This window comes from Perca flavescens, chromosome 18 (assembly GCF_004354835.1).
Source record: "Perca flavescens isolate YP-PL-M2 chromosome 18, PFLA_1.0, whole genome shotgun sequence".
NCBI classification, from domain to species: Eukaryota; Metazoa; Chordata; class Actinopteri; order Perciformes; family Percidae; genus Perca; species Perca flavescens.
In genome coordinates this window covers 3,382,045-3,406,609 of record NC_041348.1, presented here as the reverse complement: position 1 = coordinate 3,406,609, position 24,565 = coordinate 3,382,045, and the positions used below count along the sequence as shown (strand labels likewise).

General features: G+C 39.0%; 1 protein-coding gene across 1 annotated transcript in view; it reads left to right on the top strand.

The window, feature by feature from the left end:
* Positions 1–6,019: 6,019 nt before the first annotated feature.
* The window catches only part of disp1 (dispatched homolog 1 (Drosophila)), a 134,261-nt gene continuing 115,715 nt past the window's right edge, over positions 6,020–24,565 (top strand). Inside the window, 2 exon segments of the mRNA XM_028605176.1 lie at positions 6,020–6,165; positions 9,244–9,328. The gene's annotated coding sequence lies outside the window, so the exon portion shown is untranslated.

Genomic DNA, 24,565 nt, shown 5'->3' with positions numbered 1-24,565 from the left:
GCACTACAATAGTATTGGTACAATGCTATTGTTTTAGCAACATAGTCTTTTCAGCCATATCTCACTTTACGTCTACTTAACTTTTTTTTTATTTCTTGCACTTTAGCTATGTTTCTTTATAGACTTATTGACTCACTCTTTTCTTATTCTTACTTTTACCGCAAATCTGATTGTGAGCAACTGCAACTGCAAATTTTCCTGAGGGGAACAATACAGAATTCTAATTCTGATTCTCAATAAGCAATTATATGTAGCATCATTATCATCTCTAAAATCAGAACCACCTTAGTTTTTTTTTTCCATAACAAGCCTAAGATTACCCTAAGTTATACTTAACTTCCAAACCTATTTCCATATTTTTAGTGCAATCTGTTTGCTCAGCCGGTTTAGAAGGAAGAAGGTCAGCGGTGAGGAGAAATTAAAAGAGGCTTAATTCTGGAGGGGAAATGGATCCAGGTGGCTAACTTAGCATGCGCATCAATTAGACATTTCGACTGAAAAACAGCCCTTTTAAGTTAACCATTAATATTTTCTGCTGAGCTGTTTCTACTTCATCTCAGCTTGCACCTGCTTTATGCCTCTGCAGAGTTTGTTGCAGTTACACTCAGTGGTGGAAGACGTATTTAGTAGGTCTACTCATACCACACTGCATTAAAAGTACGTAAGTATCAACAGGGAAATGTACCTAAAGTATTGAAAGTACTCAATGCAGAAACAATCCTCACATTTTAGAAACTGGAAACCATCCAAACTGTTCTGAGTTTTCAATCAGCGTCTTCATTAAGTAACTAAAGCTGTCAGATGAATGCAGTGGAGTAAAAAGTACAATATTTCTCTCTGAAATGTAATGGAGTAGAAGTAGAAAGTGGGATGAAAAGAAAAGACTCAAGTAAAGTCCAGTACTTGACTAAATGTACTTTACATTCCACTCTGTGTGTGTGTGTGTGTGTGTGTGTGTGTGTGTGTGTGTGTGTGTGTGTGTGCGTGCGTGCGTGTGCAGTGGTGTAGTCTAATGTATTGTAGTGGTATATATATTGGCCAGAATCTGCCTTTTTGGGGGGGTAGGGGGCATATATAGATAGTGGGGGTCTGGGTGTCCTCCCCAGGGAAGTTTTGAGCATCAACGACTTCATTTCCTGTATTTGGATACACTTTTATGCACCATTTTATGTGAAGAAGAACAACACAGATGACAATTCAAAATATATCCAAAATATGTGTTGCGTGTCATTGGGCATTTTTAAGTGGGTATATGGAAATCTTGGAGCTTTCTTAGTGGGTATACCTGCGTATCACGTAGACTACACCACTGTGTGTGTGTGTGTGTGTGTGTGTGTGTGTGTGTGTGTATAATGGGAGGGGTTAGGATTTTGATTGCATAGTTTTGTTGGGAAGGGGTGGGAGGGAGGACTAGTTTTAGGATGTGGAAACGATTGAGCCCATGATCATTTTATTGATGCAACTTTGCACATTTGTATTATTGAAAATTAGATGTGTTTGTAAAATTGTATTTTCTGATGTGTTGTACTTCACTTGCACTGAATATGTATTGTTCTACTTACCTGCCCAGGGACTACGGGGGCGTAAAATAGAAATTGTGTGCAATGCATCTCTCCTTGTTCTAATACAAGGTTAATGTTTAATTGCGCACTGTCCCTGTTGAAATAAAATTTAAACAACACTGCATTCTTTGTGGTGGAATTTTAAACTCCAGTAGATTTCTGAGGACTATGGTTAACTGCTCCTCAGATCTCTGCAGGGTAAATCCAGACAGCTAGCTAGACTATCTGTCCTATCTGAGTTTTCTGTTGCACGACTAAAACAACCTCTGAACGTACACATGTTCCACCAAAACAAGTTCCTTCCAGAGGCTATTTTGCAGAGGCACCGTGCTGAGCCTAGCGCCGCCCAAGACGATTGTGATTGGTTTAAAGAAACGGCAATAAACCAGAGCACGTTTTTCTCCCATCCCGGAATACTGTGTGGACTAGCCAGACCCTCCTCCACGGCGCTGTGGAGGAAGGATCTGCCATTGCGGGACTATACACCTCATAGCCTTCTCTGTACACTCCAGAAAAGCAGGTTTTGGTGCTTGTGAGTTTTTAATCAAAGAAACTACTCAAATAAAACGCTTACTTTGTAACTTATGGTCAGAGCTAACAGGAAGAAGAACAAGCGTCAGGTAAAACCCTATGGATGGTGATCGTCTGCGTAGTTGGATTCAGAGGTCATGCTGTAAAAATCAAAGCGAATGGTATAAGTGCTCTGTTCTCCATTAACAGTCAATGCTTTTGAATGAGACAGACAATCTGCCACAGTGGAGGTGTTAAGTAGTCAGATGCATTTTGAAAACACAATAGAATATGATGAATATTAATGCTGTTAGAGCAGTTGCCTGTGACCTAACAGTCATGAATAATGCATAATGGACTCATAGTGCTCATACAAGGTGCTCATGGTGCCATATTTACAGTCCTCTATATGAGATATACATTATAGCAGGAGTGTCAAACTCAACTTCAAGGGCCAGACATGTATAGTTTATTGAGATGCATGCATCGAAAAAGTCAAATATCTTTGACTGTATTACTGCATGTTGCTTTTTTTTTTTTTTTTTTTACTTTTGTAGCTTTTTTCATTTTTTTTGTCGCTTGTCTGACTGTTTGGGGCTTTCTCAGATGTTTTTGTAATTTTTTTTTTTAATTGACGCTTGTTGCTTTTTTGTCCCTCGTTCGGACTTTTGTCGCATCGTAAAGCCATTAAAAAGTCAGCAAAAAAAGTTCCTTAGCCATCATAGAGTTTAGCAAATCAAGCGAAACGATAATTATTTTTTTTTTTATAATAACCCGTTTCACAGCCTTAATATGAAAACGTTCTGGTTCTGTTTCAAGTCTGGGTCTCAAAGAGTGTATCTGGAGTTTGAAAACAAGTTTCCCGTCTTTTTGGTTTTTTGTGCACAACAATGCTCCTCAAAATGTATTGTGTACCTAAATTGATATGTGGGCCGAATCAAAATCTGCGAGGGGCCGGGTTCTGCCCGCGGGCCTTGAGTTTGACACGTGCAATATACTGTAGCTTCCACTTAGAATGGAGCACCGCAGAATTTGGTAAATGAGGTGTGAGTGCTATAGGCAGAATCTGTGCTATTTACAGTGTGGTAGTCATACTGCCCCCATGTGACAACTAAAACTTGTCCAAATTCTTGGAGAATAAATTAGTTGGTTTGTACTTGACATTGTGTGTTGTTTGGTCTGTCTGCACAGGACTGAGCCGAGAGACACACGATCAATTCATCTTTTATTTGTAGCAGTTGAATCCACTTTAAATACGGGGCAGACATAAGGTTAAATTGATGTGAAAGCCTTGAAATATCTAAAACATGTTACGATTAGGGAAATGGCGGACCAAAAAATGCAGTAGTAAAACAGGGCAGTGGTGAGCTTGAGGATTTAATATAATAAAAAGCGATACAACAAAAGGAGTCCTGAAGAAAGCAGGCAAAAATGGTATTAAAAAACGTTGAGGAACCAAAATATGGAATTCCGTTTCATTCAATATTAAATAAATAAATAAAAAAATACGCCTTTGAAAAACATCATGAAATACATAAATGAGGCCATAAATACATAAATAATTAATACATGTAAATATTCATATAAAAATGAATCAATTAGTTAAATATATTAAAAGGTTTTACTTTTAATTATTCCATGGTACTTTTCTTTCATAAGTCCACTTTAATTTATTTCCCTCTCTATTTAGTTCCAGTTCTTATATGCAAATCAGGGGGCGTGGCTATCTCTCACATTCAGAACAGAGCCGTGGGCACCACGACCGAGTGCACCACGACCGCAGCAGCGGTGTTCTGTACCCAGCTCACAGTCAACTATTCTGGGGATAACTGAACCACCAACTAGCGCTGACCTGATGGAGCACCATTACCGGCAGTTTGCGGTGCTCTAATGCAGGGGTGTCAAACTTAAGGCCTGTGTGCCAAATCCTGCCCCTCACAAACAAAATGTTTTGAAAAAAAAAATGTGGGGTGTTTTTCAACGCTTTTTGGGGTCTTTTTTTCAAAAAAATTTGCACTTTTTTCGACAGTTTTTTTGTTGTCGCTTTGGCCGACATTTATGCCGTTTTTTTTCATCATTTTGGACCCTGTTTCCGACATTTCTGGTGCTTTTTTCAACGTTTATGTCACTTTTTCCAACTTTCTTTGCATATATGACTTTTTTGATGATATCAAAGAACTATATGTATGGCCCTCGGAGGGATCTGAGTTTGATGCTCTTGCTCTAAAACAAACTGAATTTGGTCCTCAAACTATAATTACTGAGTTCTTTTCTCCTCATTTTTTTTTCAAATGATCACAATGATCACGTTGTGCTTTAAATTCTTTATTTAGAGAAACGTCACTGTTGTATGATGTAGTATGAAAATATGTGCGTGTTAGAACATGATAACATCTCATCTAAAATCAAACTCTAACTGAACTATTCATAATTTCCAGTTATCTGACCAGTTGTTCCAGTGGTAAAATACAGTAATTAATTTTTGTCTGTAGAAAAAACAACACATTTATAAGTGTCAAGGAATGCTAGCACTGATGCTAGAAAATAAAACTAGTTTCCAACTGTTAAAAACCTAACAATGTGTTTCAGTTTAGTTGGAGCAAGAGTATTGCAAATACACGTCACATATAAAACCTTCAATTTAATTGGATTTTTTACATGTGCTCTGTGTACTGTATACTGTACAAATGATTTATGAAGGTTGTAAGGTTCTTGTTGTACACTTATTCATCTGTTTTCCTTAGGCATTAGACATCCCTTTAGTATATACTTTTTCAAAATGATCTCTCTTTCATTACTTCAGTAAAACTATTACTATTCAATATGACGATCTCTATGATAGTGTTACAGTTGGGACACAGATGTGGAACACAATCTGAACAAGGCATCAGTTGTTGGAGCAAATCTAATTAAGTGAGAGGGAGGGCTATTTATGGGTTGACCCTGATGCACTGTGTCATGTAATGCACTTCTGAACAGCAGAGGGAAACTACGACCATCTTAATGGCTTGTAATTTCGGAGAGTACTCTGGTTCTTTCCTCTTTTAGCTTTTCTTCTTGGCATCCACCTCCATCCACCTCCTCCATTCTGATCATGTTTTGTGTGTGGTAAAGACCTTATCATACTGCCATTACTGGGATAATTAAAACTTAAACAAAAAACTGGAATATTATATATGTATATATATATATATATTAAAACTGATCACTGGTCACTAAGTGACCCCAAACTTTTGACCGGTAGTGTGTGTGTGTGTGTGTGTGTGTGTGTGTGTATATATATATATATATATATATATATATATATATATATATATATATATATATATATATATATATATATATATATATATATATATATATATATATATATATATATATGTATATATAGATATATATATATATGGTTTTACCTTCTGCTATTGATCCTTTCATACAGATTTAAGCAGTTGTTTAAAACTATCATTCATCGTTTGGATCTTTTTAGTAGGCTATAATGTAGAATTAATAGGTCTAATAATCTTTTTGGCAAAAAGCTTACATATAAACTGAAAAAGTGAACTAAGGGTGTTTTATTTATTCACAATTATAACTGTCAAAAATGGAATATTGATTAAGTTATCCGCTAGTTTTTAGTCCGCTTTTTTCAATAGCCTTTATGAATTAGTTTTGACTGCTCTATAGGCCAATTGAACTGTGTTATCACATCTAGCCACAAATGTATCCCTTTGTCCTTATTTTTACTAGACCCCTTAAAAGAAGAATACAGGAGGATAGGCTTCTAATACAATTACGAGAAAAACTACTACAATAATATAAAAATAAGCTACTGTGTATACCACTACGTATAGACTTCGAGAAGATCGTTTCCTCCTCCTAGTGCCCTTCGAAGTTCCCTACATTTTTCCAGAAACCTCCTAATGGCTTTCGAGTGCAAACAAGAACTCAGTGCGCAGCTGCCCACCAATGGTTGGTGCTTGATACATCAGCATCCGGCAAAAACTAAATTAGAGGACCAGGAATACTTTTCCTATGGCCTGTTAGTGCTCAGCGTATGTTTTTGCTTTCGTCTCCCCCCCGGTGGGTGCCCCATGTGAGTATGCAGCTTGGTTGTGCAAGAAACCCCAGAGGAAAACCACTGTTGTTTAGCCAGCTGTTTTGGTCAGCGAGGTTAGCTGGCAGAGGCTAGCAGCGTCACTCAGCTAACACATGAACTTAAAGCTAGCCAGCAAACGTCGGCGTTGGGGTTGTTTTGGTGGCAAAATAATGCTTAATATACAGAGTTTGGAGCACTCGGTGATGATGAGACAACGTGTCGGAATGCTGCGGTTTCGCTAAATGGAGCTTTGGTAATAAACAATAAAGGTTAACGCTAGCTCGGCTGATATGGCTGTGATTTGACATTTTAACGCTAAGGGTATAACGTCATCTTAATTGACACAAGGACAGGTTCCAGCCTAAAGCTAACGTTTTAAAACTCCCAACCAGCACTTTGAATTTAGTACGTTTTATGCGAGCGTGTGTTTTAGTTGTTGCTACGTTAACAAAGAGTAACATGTAATGTTCATTTAATTGTTATTTAGTCTCGCATAGCCATACCTGTGTTATTATTAGTGTCATTTGCGCGTTATTAGTTTGCGAAAACATGTCTTAAAGCGTCTTATGGAACTAGCTAAACTACTATCGTGCAAAAACCATTCCTGTGCTGGGCTCTCCTGCTGTGTTTTGGTTGTATTGTCGAGAACATGTTAGCCGACCGAAAGTAGAAAGTAGAGTTGCTAAACTCAGTTATTTGAACACCTGCTTGCTTGTGTTCGCAGGAAAAGGGAAGTCCTATTTCATTGTCAAACAACTGCATGCAAATTAAATTATCTGTCCAGTTCAGGTACTCTTAACACTTTATAGCTTCATGATATGCAACAGCTGGATTAAACCCATACTATTTAAATCAGCTTTCCTTCTTTGGCTTCTCAGTCTCTAACAGAAAATATCACCCTTGACTTCTTATTTTTCACTAATTCAACTTTTCTTGTCCCATTCCATTGTTTGTTTTTCTTTTGTCTTCTTTTTCTTAGTCACATCCCTGAAACCAGCCTTAAATAATATTTTTTTTTGTTTTCAAAGTTTCTTATATAAAGTATAGATATGGTAGCCCCCCCAACCAGGCCTAATCCATTGGGAATTCTTTTTAAATCTATTTTTAGATGTTTTTTAAAATACAGTTTCAGTGGGCAGCTCCTTTTTGGAATATCATATTTTCAAATCTCCAGTTAGCGTTTAGCACTGACTTAATGTTGTACCCTATGGAGTCTGTCTTATAGCTTTTTTAAATTCTCAATTCCGTGACTCCTTAGATGATTCTGTTATCACAGAAACTAGTTGGCTCTACATTAATGCTGCCATCAGTCTGCGACTGTCCCGCGCCGGGCCCTCGTCAAAAAAAAAAAAAAAAAAAAAAGACACTTGCCACCGGGCTAAACTACTTTTCTGGAGGAAACCCTGGCTTCTAGAGGTGTTATATTGCAAACATTGAAGTCAGTATGTGTGACCTAGACAGTGAACTCTTTAAATATGTCCCATGACCTTTTCGTCAAGTGAAAATGAACCCTTTACTCTCACTTTAAAACACGAGAATGTACGGCACCATCAAACAAATCTCTCTCATTCAAGTGCAATGGTAGTAAACAAGTCAAGTTAGCTTCAGGTTTTAATTAAGAGAAGGAATTGCCTAATTCTAGAAAAAGTAAAAAAGATGTTTAATGCCTTGTGCACATGGACTGGTTACTTAAGCGCTGCGTCATTAGTTTGTGAGTGTTTCGCTCATGAGCATTAGCAAACTAATCCTCTTCTCATAGCTTCCCAACATATTATGAACGTGACCAGCAGCTCTTGAGCTGCATAACTGTTTAAGACACAAAAGTGGAAAATAAAAGGCAATAAAGAACGATGGGTCAGTGGGTTGAACTGACGGAAAATATATGGCTTCAGCACAGCAATAGTGCTGGAACTTTAGAAGTGTTTAGGAGTATGGGTCGACCGATACTGGTTTTGCAGAGCCGATATTGATACCGATTATTAGTAGTTAATGAAACTGATAACGGATAATCAAAAACCGATATGCATTAAAAGTAAAAATCTTATAGTCAAAATTAACATTTTTGGAATGTTACAAACTCCAACACAAAAGTTTGATTAAATCTTTAAGCAATTATTTAATAAAACTGAAACTTTGAGCATAATACACAATAGAACAAAAAAATCAATAAAAAAAAACGAACTAAAATGTTTACAGATGTTGCAGACGGCTTACAGAGCTGTAGCGGAGCAAAAGTAGCGCACGTTTTAATAATAAACTTTTAATGGTTTTCAGTAAAATAAAACACAGATACAGATAATCTGCAGATTGCCAAATGTCGGCCCCGATAACTGGCCGGGCCGATTAATTTGGCGATCCCTAGATAGGATTGTCGCTGCTGCTTTCTTCTGCCTCGTCTGACCCATAAAGAGATCCCTACTCACCCTCACAGTCTTGGTTAACCTATAGTGCTGGCTTTTATTTTTTTTTAGTAGACACTTAAAAGGCTGCACAATATATATATATTTTTTTTATGGTCATCGCGATATCAACTGCCGCAATAAACACATCACGAAAGGCTGCGACATATCGCAAAAGACGCACCAAATTATTTTCTGTTAGTTGAAAGAAAGAGAAAGATCCTCGCAAAAATTACACTATAATCATACACATTTTTAAAAAAATTTAATAATTTTTCAATGAGAATGATACAAAATTGATCATTCCCCCATTATCGTGGCTCATGTGACTGTTGCATTATCAGTCAAAATAATCACAATTAGATATTTTCCTCATATAGTGCAGCCCTAGTGGGACGTCCAACCCATGTCCACACACATTCCATCAACAGCGAGTGACCCGGTGTACTTGTTAGCGTTTAGTATCCCTAAAGTGTGGAATATCATACAAGCCTATCCAAAAAGTTGTATTGCGAAATGTATTGCTGCCTTGTTTCTAGGCGGATCAAAACAAAAGTGATAAATGCCAGTTTTTTGTTGATCTAAGGTTTTGTGGGAGAGATATAGGTTTTGCTGGGAAATGTTGCTCAATATTTTATTTTTTCAGTGATTTGTTAATGCCATTTTCTCTTATCAGAGTTTCTTGGAGGCTACCAATGTGAGGCATTGCTGTCAGAAACAAGGAAACGCAAACACAGAGTTCATCCGGATAACTTGTAACTGTAAGTACCTGGAACATGTTCAACATCTTTCACACCCACACCCCAATCTATCACATACAATTACACATCGCTGATTTCACTTCATTTTATCGTTTCTTTTTATGTTTTTTTTTTACAATGTTTTTATAAATTTTTCATTGCAATTTTCAACAACCCCCTCCCCCGTCCCAACTAGGGATGGGGGGGGAAAATTGATACAGCAAAGTATCACAGTATTTTTCGTGGCAATACTGTATCGATACATGGGTGCCAAGAATCGATCTTTTATTATATAAATTGCACATGATAATTTAAGATTTTAGTACTGAAATAATTAAATCATTTGCTTTTTGGGGACATCATTTGAAGTTGGAAAATGGGTAATAAATATGCAATATAATAAAAATCGCTAAACCAAAAAAAAAAAGCAAATTATATGACAGTATCACAATAGCAGCTCCCCTTTTGTCTTCTTCTTTTACAAACCCGTCAAATGGCCTCCAGATTTGCTCATACACCCCCCAATGTGCCTCTCAATAAATATATTAGGGGTGGGAATCACCAGAGGCTCCACGATACGATACTTATGTCACGATACGATGTTATAGCGATTTTAATTATATTGCAATATTCTTCAATATATTGCATATTTATTACCCGTTTTCCAGCTTCACATTATGTCCTCAAAAGAAAACTTTGTCAACATCTGTTTTATCTAAAAAAAAAAAAAAAAAAAAAAAAAAAAAAAAGAAATACATTTCTCTGTTTGTTCATCTTACGATCTAGTGGACTGAAAAAGTAATTTGACTGAATTATTTCAGTACTAAAAAGTTAAATTATCATGTGCATTTATACAAGATCAATTCTTTTTTTTTTCACCCCTAACGTATAACAGTCAATTCATGGACATACATTGCGCCATATTCTTGATCCAAGCATCAATTGTAGGTGCCTAGATTTTCTTCAAAACATTTCTTTCATCGTCCCGTGCATTTGTGCTCTACTTCCTGAGGCTGGACCGTCTTGCCTCTTTATGATCCTCTTGTAGTTACATGTATGATTCCCATAAGGCCACTAGGGGGCAGTCTTATGCTGGCTATTCCCCAACATCAGCCCAGTAGCCCACACTGTACAGAGACTTTGCTGTGGGACATCCTGTTGGGATTTCATGTTTGATGCATAGGAAAAGTGCGTAGACTTATAATTGCCTTCATCAACACAAGTTGGCCACAATCCCAAAATGTAGAGGCACATTTGCGTTTGAATGCTTTTTACGTAATTTATTAATTTCTAAATGATATCACGGTGCCCATATAAGCTATCTAGATGCTATTGTGCAAGCTCTAATGTTTCATTTAAAACTTAACACTAATAGTAATGCTATAGCAGCCGGTCCTTTTCCATGCTGTGAGCCATGTGAGCCCAGTAAAGGTAAGAAAGGTAGAATGGTGAGGCTTCGGTGTACCATCATAATATTACTAAAATAATAACATTCGCTGTAAAGTATGTAGGGCCACTTGTGCTTTTAGACACCATGTCTATTCCATTGTACCAGTTTCCTAGAGGAAACGTATGAAGATTAAAAAAAACCTCTGCTCTTGCCTCAAAAAATGTGCAGAAGTCTATTACGTGTTGAATAAATTTACTCAACTTAATTTATATAGCACCTTTCATGCAAACGTGCAGCCCAAAGTGCTTCACAGGACAAAATGAAAACACATATGGAAGAAAAGAACAATAAAAAAAGATTAAGCAAGATGAAAAATTCCAACAATAAGACATTGTAATGGTAAAAAAGATCAAATAAAACCAACAGAATAGTTTACCACTAACAGATGATATTGTGTGGCAGAAACCTCATATTGAATAGGCTATACTTGTTTGGTCTTTTAGCCATCATGGAAGCGTTATTACATATATGTCAAACTGTGTAAGTGTCTATGTATTATGGTTCTACTGTTATTCTTTGCTTTTTTTTTTTACACCGCATAACTGGAGCCAGTTCTCAGAGTACTTATCTGTTCATTTTTTGCAATTTAAAGAGAAACTGTGATCTAGAACAGAGCCAAGTCTGGCCGACTGATTTCTACAGATAAATCTGTCCCACTCCAAAAATGTGCTTCTCTGAGTGTGCCATAGTGAACACATTCTTTTTCCTTGAACTCTTTTCACTTTTCCTCGCTCCCTGTCTCTGTCTGCTTATTATATCTATACTCACCCCCCTGATTCCCCCATGCCATTCTAAAATGTCTCTGAATCCCTCCATCCTGGCCTCCCAGCCCTTATGAACAACTGGCCCGGACAGCTGGCTTTAACAGCTGCTTGCCATCTCATTTTTGGCCTATCTCTATCTGGGCAACTTTTTCCATAGCGCTATCTTTTCTGTAAGCCAGCCATTCTGTTTCTAAATCAATCTTTATGCTATCTTTGTGCCATTCAGCCAAAAATGACGCTGAAAAAAAAAATCCAGAGGTTTATAATTAGCATTGATGTTGGAAGCATTTGCACTCGTAGCCTCGACTTGTTTGCTACCGTCAGTAGAATACATCATTGTCTTTGGAAAAAAAGCTGTCCCTTTTTTGTTTGGATTTTGCCAATAACAATAAACTAAATAGTTATGTTCCGCGTCAGCATCTGTAATCAGTGTTTCTGTGTTTTTTTTTTTGCGCTATTTACCACCCTCACCTTATGCTGACGACACCAGTCTTCATCTCCGTTTTCCTCCGAAAAAGAATCCCATGTTTCATCCGCGCTGTAATGGCCTGGTCTGAATCGTCTTTTGTCCCATCTGCTGATAATTTGCTGTAAGTGTTCCCGATTTTAACCGTTGGCATTTTAGTCGAGGGAAATATTCCATGAGCAAAGAAAAGCGAGGTAATGCACGGACAATCTGAAAAGTGAGTTGGAGAAAGAGGTAATATTTGGTAGAGCTGTCTGAAAAGCTTAACCTGCTTGTACCTGCATTTGTACTCCCCTTTGGACATCAGATCTTGATAGTCAAGGATGAAAAATGACAAAGGTGCAACCCTACAGTAGTAAGTCATATCTTACTTTACTATTAAGAAGACAGACAGACAAGAGAAAAATGGGGAGACAGGTGGAAAGATACTGTGAAACACATTTAGTCTAAAATAATAGTCCTACCAGTGATTGGCAAAGGCTAAACCTACCGTGACTTTCACTATATATTGCCTCAAACTGGAAAACTCAAATGACCTGCTCAGTGTTTTCCCTAGCTTTGTGGAAGACTTTTGTGCATATTTGGCGAATGAAAATGCTACGTTTTTCAATTAAAAAATACAATTTCCCCATAGATTATGTGTCTCAGGGTTTTTGCGTCTCTTTGTATTTGGTTTGTGTCCCTTTTGTGGTAGTTTTGTGTCTCCTTTTTCACATGGCTTTAGACCATTATTATAACCATATCTCTGTCTAAAATGTTGGAAAAGCTAGAGCAGATAGTAAATAACTACTGATCGACCAATATTGGGTTTTCAAAGCCAATACAGATTATTAGTAGGTAAAGGTCCAATGTGTAGGAATTTCTCCCATTTAGCGTTGAGATCATATATCACAATCAACTCTCTTGCGCCACACAGTTCAAAGTACGTATTACAGCTACGGTAGCCTTCACGCTTCAAAAAGCCGGTCTCTTGCTCTTTTCAATATCCTTTTTCTTTTTCTGGGTGAAGAAGAAGAATCCTGTTCCTCAAATTTGGATTTTAATACGTGTGGTCCTCCATGTTTCCGGGGCCGGGAAGCTACGATACCCATTAGCAGCATTAGCAGCACCTGTGAGTTTATCATGTGAAAGCAAAAACGCGAAAGGCGGAGCAGTATGTCCTGTATGTCCCTTACCGGCATCTACCCCAGTTCATGCGAATGCAAATGTAAAATTTCAAGCCAAAAGGAATACTTGGAATTGATGGTGGTGGTCAATATTCATGAAAAAGGACAAGTTTGTGAATGGGAAACACAGATTTTGATAATGAACAACTAAACACGTTACAGACTGGACCTCGAAATTGATAACTGATATTGGGAACCGCTACGCATTTACAGGGAAATGAAAATCTTTAAATCGAAATTAAGATTTTGGAGTGTTACAAACTCAAACACAAAACTTCATTTAAATGCTCTAGGAGATTATTAAATACATTGGGATTTTCAACATAACACAGTAAAAGATAGTCATATAGTGTTGTGGGCGGGACATTAAGTCAGACTCAGTGGTGAGTGAAAGCGAAGCAGAGGGACAGACACAGAGCTCTAGCCGAGCCAAAGAAGCACATTTTTTAATTCATTAACTTGATCGGTTATCAGGCAAATAAAACGCAAAAAAAAACGCCCCGATAATCGGCCAGGGGGCGATAATCAGTCTATCCCTATAAATCACACTCAAAAAAACCAAAGACAAAACTTGCTGAAGAAGTCCAACTACAGTCCTTACATCTGAGAAAAGTCTAGTTACGTTTATTAGGCTTAGGTGCTGCCCACAACAGCTCGGGTGCTGCACCTAAACTTTCTGATGGCAGGGGAAACCCTGCCTGCTGACCCAAGGGACTTTTTGTCCTGTTGCTGATGTGCAGTTGTTGCTCTTGTAATTTATCCAGCCATGCTACGAGCCTGTATCCTGTGCTTCTTCTCCTCGGGGTGGCACCAGGGGTTAATCTGGGCCGGGAGTCGGTTGCCACCGGAGGCATGACTGCACACTTGCTGTCTATAATTCAAACTGTTGCACTGGGTTCTTTGATGTCGAGCTGAAGGATGGAGACACTGGCGGATCTCGTGGACCCCCGTGACACCAGCATGCCTAATCTCTGTCTGTCTTTGTAGAGACTTCAGACTGCTACACAGTATGGATTTGTGTCTTTTTGGTGCTGACAGGCCAGCTTTCCCGACCCATTGAAGATTTCTGAGAGAGAGATGTTCTCCCGGCTCCCAGGAGACAAAGCCTTTCCCTATCTGGCCTGTCGGGGACATGGATTTAGAGGAGTCTGAGATAAATATTTGGCTTTCAGTGGGGATGAGATCTAACCTGGGACTCAAATTTCAAAAATTTTGTCTTTTTTCACTGAAGAACAGTCTAACTACACCGCGAGAAGAGCCTTCGGAAATAGGCTATCAACCTTTTTTGGTGTTTAAAGTGCTCATATTATGCCATTTGGCTTTTTCCCTTACCTTTATTGGGTTATATATCTTTTTTTGTGCATGTTATAGGTTTACAAATTGAAAAAGCCCAAAGTCCACCCCAAAGGGACTTACCATCTCCAACAGAAAACCCTGTTCACAAACTGCTCCAAACAGCTCTATTGTAGTCCAGCCTTTACTTCAGAGACCAACGTGGGTCACTTTGTAACACACGTTATAATGCTCGCCTAGCTGCTAGCGTGGCACGCCCTCATACTCTGCTTCTGACTGGCTAGTAGCCCTTACCTAGGTACTACGCATGTGCGACTCCCAACAAAGATGGAACAGAAGTGAGATGCCTCACTCTGTAGCTAAAACAGAGGGCTCAACCAAAGCCGGTCTACGGAAAGCCTTTCCACTCCCTATTCGGCCCCATTGTACCGAATTTGGTTGCAGTTCCACAAGAGTTCCACTGGGGGCAATCGCGGTCCAGTGCAAAATGAATGGGACTCTATGGAGCTAGATGGCAAAATTTGTCTCTTTCACATGGTTGTGGTTGAGAAATCTCAGATTTGATTGTAGTTTTTGCAAGTTCAACATGGATTATTGGTCGAAAGAACGAGTGCTTATGTCCTTTCGATTTCTTACAGGTTGAGTCGTTGTTGCCCATAACGCGCTAGCATTCTGCTAATGAATGCTGATTGGTCAGTGAAGGACTCATTACGATCGGAGATCCCACTTGACGGCATCCGAAGCCGAACCAGAATGTCAGCGTGAATATTTTTTAGAACCATAAGCCACTTTAAAAAACATCTTAACACCCAGCGGTGTGTATTTTCTTAGCCTCCCCTTTTGAATGCAACATTCAAATTACTAGACAAAAACATATATCCTGAGAAAAGTGGATTCTGAGGGGTGTAGCTCCATAGAGTCCCATTCATTCTGCACTGGCCTGTGAGCGCCCCTATATGGAACTCTGGTGGAACTGCAACCAGTTCAGAAGCCGGAAGTAACGAGAGAGTGAAACTTCTTCCCTTATTAGAAATTATTTGGCTCAACACACAGGGTGAAAAGAGGAGCTGCATCAAATATGGTGTTTTTTGAAAATGAAACTATGTAAAGCTATTCTGATATAACCTCTAAATACAGTTATGAACCTGAAAATGAACATAATATGAGCACTTTAAGTCAAGTTCAACCTGCAACAACTGATTTTGCTGGGCGCATGGGGGCAGTGGGAACAAGTTGTGAACACAACGTTGTAGGGCTGCAACTAATTGTTTCCTGTCGATTACTTTCTTAATCAATCGATTAGTTTGTTAGGTCTGTAAAATGTCAGAAAATGGTTACCACTGTCGATCAATGTTTTCCCAAAGCCTAAGGTGACGTCCTCAAACGTCTTGTTTTGTCCACTACTCAAAGAGAGTCAGTTCGATTGTCACAGAGGAGTGAATAAACAAAAAATATTCACACTTAAAAAGCTGGAAATCAAAATAGTTAATAAATAATCTGTTTAATCAATTATTCTTTGCAGCTCTACAACATTGACACATCATCTCCTCTTAAGTTGATATGGCAAATTTGTTTCGCATTTAAATTTGTGTTAATGGCCAAGTGGCAAATGTAGGTCCAATGTTCACTGTCTCTTAGCTTTGTTTTTGATCTAAATATATTTGGCTCTTTAACTGCTAAATGCTCCACGATGTTCACCAGCTAGTCCCTAACTCTGTCTGTCTGCTTTTTTTGTTTTTTTACGCTGTTCTTTTTCTCTAACAGCTGCCTGCTTCCTTTCACTCTCACCTCATGTGTGATTAAATGAAGATTGCTGCATAGTGACGTTGTACCAAGAAACTTGCTAAATTAATGCTGAACTCACATTTAACTCTGAAACTTACATACAGTTTATAACTTGCAGTGTTGTAATATAAGTACAAATACTTTGTTACTGTGCTTAAGTAGAATTTTCAAGTATCAGTACTTTACTTAGTTATTTATATTCCGAGAAACTTTCACTTTTACTCCACTACATTTCCTAAATAACATGTATACATTGACTCCGATACATTTCCCCTTTTTCTTTACTCCTTACTTGCAAGAAATATTTTCATACAGTTTTTCTCTTTGTTGATGTCATTAGTTGTTTAAGAAGGTGTGGAATGAATATTATTCTTCACTATAAGGAAGCCACAATAAAGTTCATATTCTAAAAGGTGACCATAAGATCTACCACAGTCATTTTCTGGTAAGATACTTTTACTCAAGTACTGCTTTCAAGTACTTTATACAAGACTGATAGCTTGTGACTCAGCACCTGACCTTGGACTGCATTTGACTGTAGTTTTAGATGCTAGAACTGTTCACTTTAGATACAAATGCAACCTGTAAATGATTAAAGTTATGATACGATACATCCAGTTTAACAACCACGAAACTGAAAATTAATTTCATGAGAAATAGCATAGCATAACTCCAAATGTTATGCCATTTCAATTTGAATTCAGCACAGCTCGTCCTGTTTTAAATGAAATCTTCCAGTTATCAAATGAAGGCTAAACAAGCAGAGTGCTGATGGAGATGCCAAATTTGGTAATTAAAAAAAAAAAAAAGGAAGGGGAAAAGAGTAGTGTTGCAAGGCCCATCTTATAAATAGCTGCAGCTTGTGTGTGTCCTTGTATGTCAACTTTCTTCAAACCCAGGAGCTGGAGAGGACAAATAAAAGAATGAGTAAGAGAAGAAATGTGGCGTATAAGTGAGTTTCACATTGTCTTTTCAAGCTAAGTGTCTGAATCACCGGATGACTTCCTAAAGTTGTTTTGACTCCTGATGCTAGATTTATCTACTGACTTCCTCCATTACAAACACACACACACACACACACACACACACACACACACACACACACACACACACACACACACACACACACACACACACACACACACACACACACGTCGCACATGCATGCATGCATGCATGCATGCAGTGTAATTTAGAGGAAATTCAGCATGCAGGCTCCAGCTGCTATACCATCCAATTTCTTTTTTTCGGTCCTAATTCATCCATTTAAACTAACTTTTCAGCCATACTAGCATGGCTCATGGTCATTCTGTCAATTGGTCTGCCACTTTGGTCCAGACTCAAATATCAAAGAAAAAAATAAAAATAAAACCTACTGTAAGTTGACATGAAATTTTGTACAGACATTTATGGCCCCCCAGAGGACGAATCCTACAGACTTTGGTGATTTTTTTTTTTTACTTTCCCTCTACTGCCATTTTTTGGCATTTTAATGAAATGCCTTGACGATTATTTCATTTTATTAATTTACTTATAAGGATATTGCACATTAGTCAAAATGTCTGTATTTGATACAGTATATTATATTTGGTACAGGTATCTAGGGTGCTCGTGGATGATTCCTTAAGTGTTAAGTAATCCCTTGCCTCCTCTTCTAGCACCACCAGCAGGTCAATTATGTTAACACTACCAGATGGATTGACACAAATTTTTCGGAGCAGACATCTGTGATTCCTGAACAAAGACTTTGGTGATCCCCTGACTTTTCCTCGAGCACTGCCATTAGTGTTGGCATAAGTTTTGGATGATGGATTGCCATGAAATTTGGTGCACATTCATGTCCCAATCCGGATGAATTGGAAGAAATTTGGTGATCCCTGAACTTTCCATCTTAATTTCACTTTGTCCAATATTTTGGTCGATGACTTAATACAAAAACTTTTGACATCCCCATCAGCCTCAGCTGTACTTTGTGTTAAGTGTTAATTAGCAAATGTTTGCAAGCTAACACGCTAAACTAAGGCGGTGAACATGGTAAACATTATACCTGCTTAACATCAGCATGTTAGCATTAGGGCTGGGTTAAAATAATCAATGCTCCAATGAAAATCGATCTTTGTTTGAGGGATCTGATATTGATTATTGACTTTTTATATGCCTTTTCATCATGGACGTAGAAGGGCATCACGTGACGGGCCGGGAGTTGCCATTCGACTGTTTGGCCACTATGTTCAATTTCCAAGGGTTGCTTCTTGCTTTTACAAATTTTAAAGCATAGGTTCTCTGATAATCTCTTTCATATCCAAGCAAAATTGGTATTGTTACTGAAATGTCCCTAACCTAATTGATATCAAATCGAAAATGTAATCGAATCGGGGACCTTGTGCATCGAAATCGAATCGATTCGGGAAATCATTGGCGAAACCCAGCCCTAGTTGGCTTTGTCATTGTGAGCATGTTAGCTTGCCAAGGTTAGCATTCAACTCAAAGCACCACTGTGCCCAAGTAGAGTCTCTCAGTCTACAGAAATGCTGGCATGTAGACTCTTGTCTTGTCTTATTTGGGTTGTGCGTCTTCCTTTCCCTCCAGAGATTTTTGTAAATCAGGTAAAATGCCACCCAGGTATGAAAACGTATACAGGCAAATACGTTATGCTCAACCCAGATCCTTTTAATACCTCCTTGATTACACCCCTTCTTTGATTGCAGCTAGACTTAAGTCTTGGGTGTGTCTCTGGCATGTAGATGATCCCACCAGGCAAACTTGAGCCTCAGCAGACCGAGGCATGGATCCTATCATGGCATGCCATCCATCACATCATCTCCTATCTCAGTGTCTCTATGGGCTTTGTAATTAAAAGCAGGTTGCCCGATAGGCCCTTTTCCTTTTGGTTCCCGGGCTTTAGATTAAAGACATTGATAGCGCCTGGTGCTCCTCAAAAAGCATATGTGAGATATTACAGGCTCTGGCCACTACACTCTGCTTTCAGCTCTTTGACCTGGAGAGAGCCCTGTGTTGGAAACAACCCCTGTCTCTGTCTTTTTACATCACGCAGGGCCCAGAGCCTTACCATATCACTGCCTGCACCACAGCTGTCACTGTTAGTATATTTGATATACTGACGGATGCCAAAACAGGAACAGGTGTTGCGTATTAGTGCCACTCTTTTATCCTAACCCCCCCCCCCTGAAAAAAAGTGGACTGTGGTCAATAGAGTTGTCAGTGTCATTGTAATATATGGCAATCTGACTTTTAAACTAAGCTTTGCTACAAAGCATTACCTTCACAGCTTTCCTGAGGAAAAGGAAGAGGCACAAAAAGGGGAAAATGAATAAATGTGGTTCAGGTAGACTGACCCCAAAGACCGATCAGAAACATGGGAATGTCTTTGAACATCGACCCTTTTCCGTCCTGCCATCTCTTTTCAGTTCTATTGGTCTGTATTGAGTGTGTAAGAATATCAACCACAGATGGAAACTTCCATATTTGGTTAAGACATTTATGTCCAATTTCTTTTTGTCTTTTTGAAATTATATTATTCCAAATCAGATTTTTTTTATTTGAATGACCCTCGACTGATTGTATTTTTTTCTCCATTGCAATGCTTAGCGTGTGTGTTTTCACAGCAGTAAAACTCAAGTTATTTGAACTGCGCATAAATCTTAACCAGCCAAACCGCAGGCTTACGTTGTGTGCTGCCTGACTTTTTGAGTCGACTTGTGCTTTCCTAACCTACTGCCAGTAGCTTAACCAAATATATATTTTGTCATGGGCTATCACTCACATATCAGCCTGCATTTTCTGGTTAATATTTTATGCCTTGATTTTCTCGGTGGACACATTTTTAATCCCTTGCCATGCCTTCGGCCTGCAGAACATCGTTTGGATTCCCTCACCTCATCACTCTTGGTTTGTGTGTGTGTGAGACAGAGAGCGAGGGTGTAAGCGAGTGGGTTGCTCCACTGAATCTTTCCTCGGTTGTTTAGCTCTTCAGACGAATCCCCACAGACAGGCCCTGCTTCCCCCCGCAGAGAAAAGCCTCATTAGGATTTGTTGCACAAACTGGGGAATTCTGACTGGCCGAGGGAGCAACAAGGCCTTCCCTCCTATAGGGACACATGTTATTTGCCTGACCCTGGAGCTCGGGGCCTTGTCGAATCATATTTGGCTCATACAGCTCCAAGTCAGGGGCTCAGTTACCCCTGAATCAACCTTATTCTTCCTCACTGAGGCCTGTATGCAAAACGGACCTTAAGGTTTTAATAAATGGACAGCTTGTTGAGGCAACATAGAGGCCTGATGTTGCTATCACCAGGTATGAAGTTTATATATTCACTTTCTACATGAATTAGTTCAAAGTTCAGTTCACAGTTCCAAAAATGAACTAGTTCATAGTTATTTTTTTCGGATTTTCTTTTTAAAGGCCGGTGGGAAAAGTTTGCACAGAAATGTAAAATTTTTCCCATCCTCACCGACCTTGTCATAAAACTCGTATAAATGATCATACGACGCCTCCTTGCTGCTTCATCGCCTCCATGCTTCTTTTTGTTTTTTTTTGTTCGCCCAAAATATGAACGAGTTCATGAACTATTTATTGTTCAATGAACGCGTTCAGGCACAACACTGCCTGTGCTGTTACTCTCAGGGTGCTAATCAAGTGGCACACTTTGGGTATTTATTTGGCAGTAGACGCACTAGGCACCTGGCAGTGATGGAATACATGAGTCCTGGACTCGTACTTGAGTCGCTAAGATTCTCTGGACTTATGACTCAACTTGGACTCACGCGCTGATGACTTGGACTTGAGCATTCATGAAATAGGACTCGGAAGTTAGATATAGTTTCTGACTACTTTTATGTGTAATAGGCAGTGATGGAGTACAAGAGTCCTTGAATTGGACTTGAGTCCGACTCGTTGCTATTATCTGGACTCATGACTCGGACTCTTCTTTGGGGACTTGGACTCAGACTCGAACACTAGGGACTCAAGACTTAACTCGGATTTGACTCGACTACAACGCTGGCACCTGGGATGCACATTAAAATCTGGGAAGGATTAGGAATAACTTTTGAACATTTTGATATTATTAGTAGGAATGCTGGGAACAGGTAGTAAGCATGGCCAATCACACAGACTCAAGGGTCGAAAATGATCTTTTTTGTCCACCAGCATAAATGTTCCAATTTTTCCAGCCACTCACTAGATTACCATTGTATTTGGGCTGGTGAGTGAAGCAAATCTACCAGCCACTTGCATATTTTACCAGCATTTGGCTAGTAGATGGTGCTAATTTTGGACCCTGCATGGAACCTTTTTGAAAGGTGCTAATTGTTATATTTTGGAACATATGGACAGATTCTAAGTTTTAAAGGTGACCACATTTTCTGTTTGTTTATGATGCCTATGACTTTATCATGAATCATAATGATCCTTACAATTGCAACATTTGCAGTTATATTTAAAGTGATGGTTCGGAGTAATTTCACCCTAGGGTCCTTTGCACCATGACCTCGAGCCAAACAACCCCCCCAGAAGCTTTTTTCACCTGGGTCTAACATTGGGAGAGTTAGCGTTATCAGCTGAATAGCTTAGTGCAGGCGCTTATGGATCCAACTGTGTATTTCGTAAGTTAACCCACTAATAATGCCCAAAATGATACCAAACTTTTACAATAGTACAAATAGGATATGTACTCCTAAAACTGTGCTTTGTGTTTAGTGCTAATTAGCAAAAGTTGGCTAAAGTGCTTAAGAAGATGAACATGGTAAACATACGTGTTTTGAATCAGCATGTTAGCATTGTGTTTGTGAGCATGTTAGCGTTCTAACATTAGCATTAGCTCAAAGCAGAGTACAGCCTCACAGAGCTGCTGGCATGGCTGTCGAGTCGACTCTTAGTTGTGTTTCACTGTGACTATAAATGTTAAAATTGCGTTCAGTGCTACTTGGCTCTATCTACATACAACAATAATTGTATTTAGGTTGCAGTGTGTACATAAGAGCTTATTTAACTATTTGATAATAAAGGATTAGGAAATCCAACAGGTCGAGGCAGATGGTCGCCCACCAAGAGCAAGGTTCTGTCTGAGGTTTCTGCCTGTTAAAAAGAAGGGGTTTTTTTTCTCCCCTTTGTCGCACCAAATGCTTAAGAAGATGAAAATGGTAAACATGCGTGTTTTGAATCAGCATGTTAGCATTGTGTTTGTGAGCATGTTAGCGTTCTAACATTAGCATTACCTCAAAGCAGAGTAAAGCCTCACAGAGCTGCTGGCATGGCTGTCGAGTCGACTCTTAGTTGTGTTTCACTGTGACTATAAATGTTAAAATTGCGTTCAGTGCTACTTGGCTCTATCTACATACAACAATAATTGTATTTAGGTTGCAGTGTGTACATAAGAGCTTATTACAAATGCTTGCTCTTTGGAATTGTTGGCTCTCTGTAAAGAGAGTGGCGGTGATTAGCTTCGCAGCGAGTAGCGACTCTAGAGGCATAGTGGGAGAAACAAAGTGTCTCCCCTGTGCTTTCTGACCAAGGTGGGAAATCTGTAGCAGGAAAAGTTAACCCTCTCCTTGATTTTATGTTTATGGAGAAGGAGAACCAGGAAATGCATAGGGGGAAATGCAACGCTACCAAGCCACGGCCAAGCAAGCAACCCAATCTACTTTAGAGGGCATTGTGTTTATCACTTCCTCTCTCAACCATCTCAGCTTGATGTAATATCATTGTCAATCATGTTTGGCATTGACCGTCATGGATCTGATTAAAAGGGGCGGATAGTTAATGAATTGGCAGACTTTAGTTCTTCTGGGCAGCGTAGATGAACAGTGTCACCTTCACTTTGGATTAGCAAATGGACAAAAACAAAAGATTGATGCAGAGGGTTACCATAAATAACATCATGGACAAAACTGTGTGTGCCGTGCATAATGAGCGTAAACTGTCGTAGAGGTGATCAGAAGTTGGTCTCTCTGTCAGCCCATTATTGTTGAATGGTTGCAAGGGCTCGCCCCCACAGGAACCGACGTGAGCCAATGTTGAGTAATGCTGGACACTTGGAATATGTAACTCACCACCGAGTCTCAGGGGCTCCCAACACTTAGCCTCTGATTTCCAGCACCTCAGTCACTTAGTTTTTCCTTTTTCGTCCAAAAAAGAATCAAGTTGAAAACATTTCATGAGCTATTTTAACAGATCATATTACTATATGTTGTCTCTTTTGATTTTATTGAAAAAGAAACTAATTTCCTGATGGATTTTGTACAGTTTTACATCACATGGATACCCGTGGACAAAGTAGAGACAACACGCAAATCAATGCTCTTTAGATCTGTGTTCTTGTCCAGTTGGCACAGTTCAGCAGGCGCCCATAGGCAAAGAAGGGGATACAGAGGGAAAACAATAAAAAAAAAGCTTGCTTTTGGACTGCATTGACAACCCACCGGCTAATTTCTGGTCAGTTTTGTCTGCGGCTGGTAAGTTTGCTGACACCGAGTAAAATATGGTTCCCACAAAATGAGACTTTGCCAATCGTTGGGATTCTTTGAAATTGCTTTTGGAAATACTCTGCTTCTGCTTGAGAAAGTTCTGGCCGACCATCCTGTGTGCTCAACTGCTAGTCACTATAGCTTGTGGACACAAATCTTCTTGGAATCCCTGATCATGTCATTTTGAGGAGGAAGAATGATGATTTTGGTCCTATATTTATTGGTCTTAACAATTCTTTGAGTTTTCTTTTATCTTAAATGAGTTGCTCACGGTGCAAAGCACAGTCAAATTGCACCGTAGGGGTGCACATGGCATGGTTACTGATTTCTAATAATTCTGTGGCTAGAAGCATGCCCCACATACTGTATGTGGAACAGTTGGTAGTTGTGTAGGATTACATTATCAGGTTATGGTTGTTGGTAGGGGGCTGGCATTAGTTGTGACCGAACAAATCATCACCTTTCTTTATTTTCAGTGCAGTATGCTTTGCACTACAGTGCTCTGCCAACTTGTACTGAATTGGTCTGTCACAAAAATGAAAATGTGGCACCAGTTAGACTACGAAGAAATTACCTAATTACCTCCATAATTACGTCTGTTGGTTTGTCTGTCTGTCAAGACATTTCGGGAAAGCAGCTGGCCTGGTTTTTAATGAAACTTGGTGGAAGGGTGTAGCATGGGCCAAGGAGAAACCCATTACATTTTGGAGTGGATCCAAATCATTGGGCAAATACACAATTAAACACAATTCATTTTAAAAACTTTCGTTAACATTGCGAGAGAGAGCATTTGTGTTGCACTCATGTGGTGTCGGAATAATCGGAAAAATGAGTTCCCGATTAAATTTC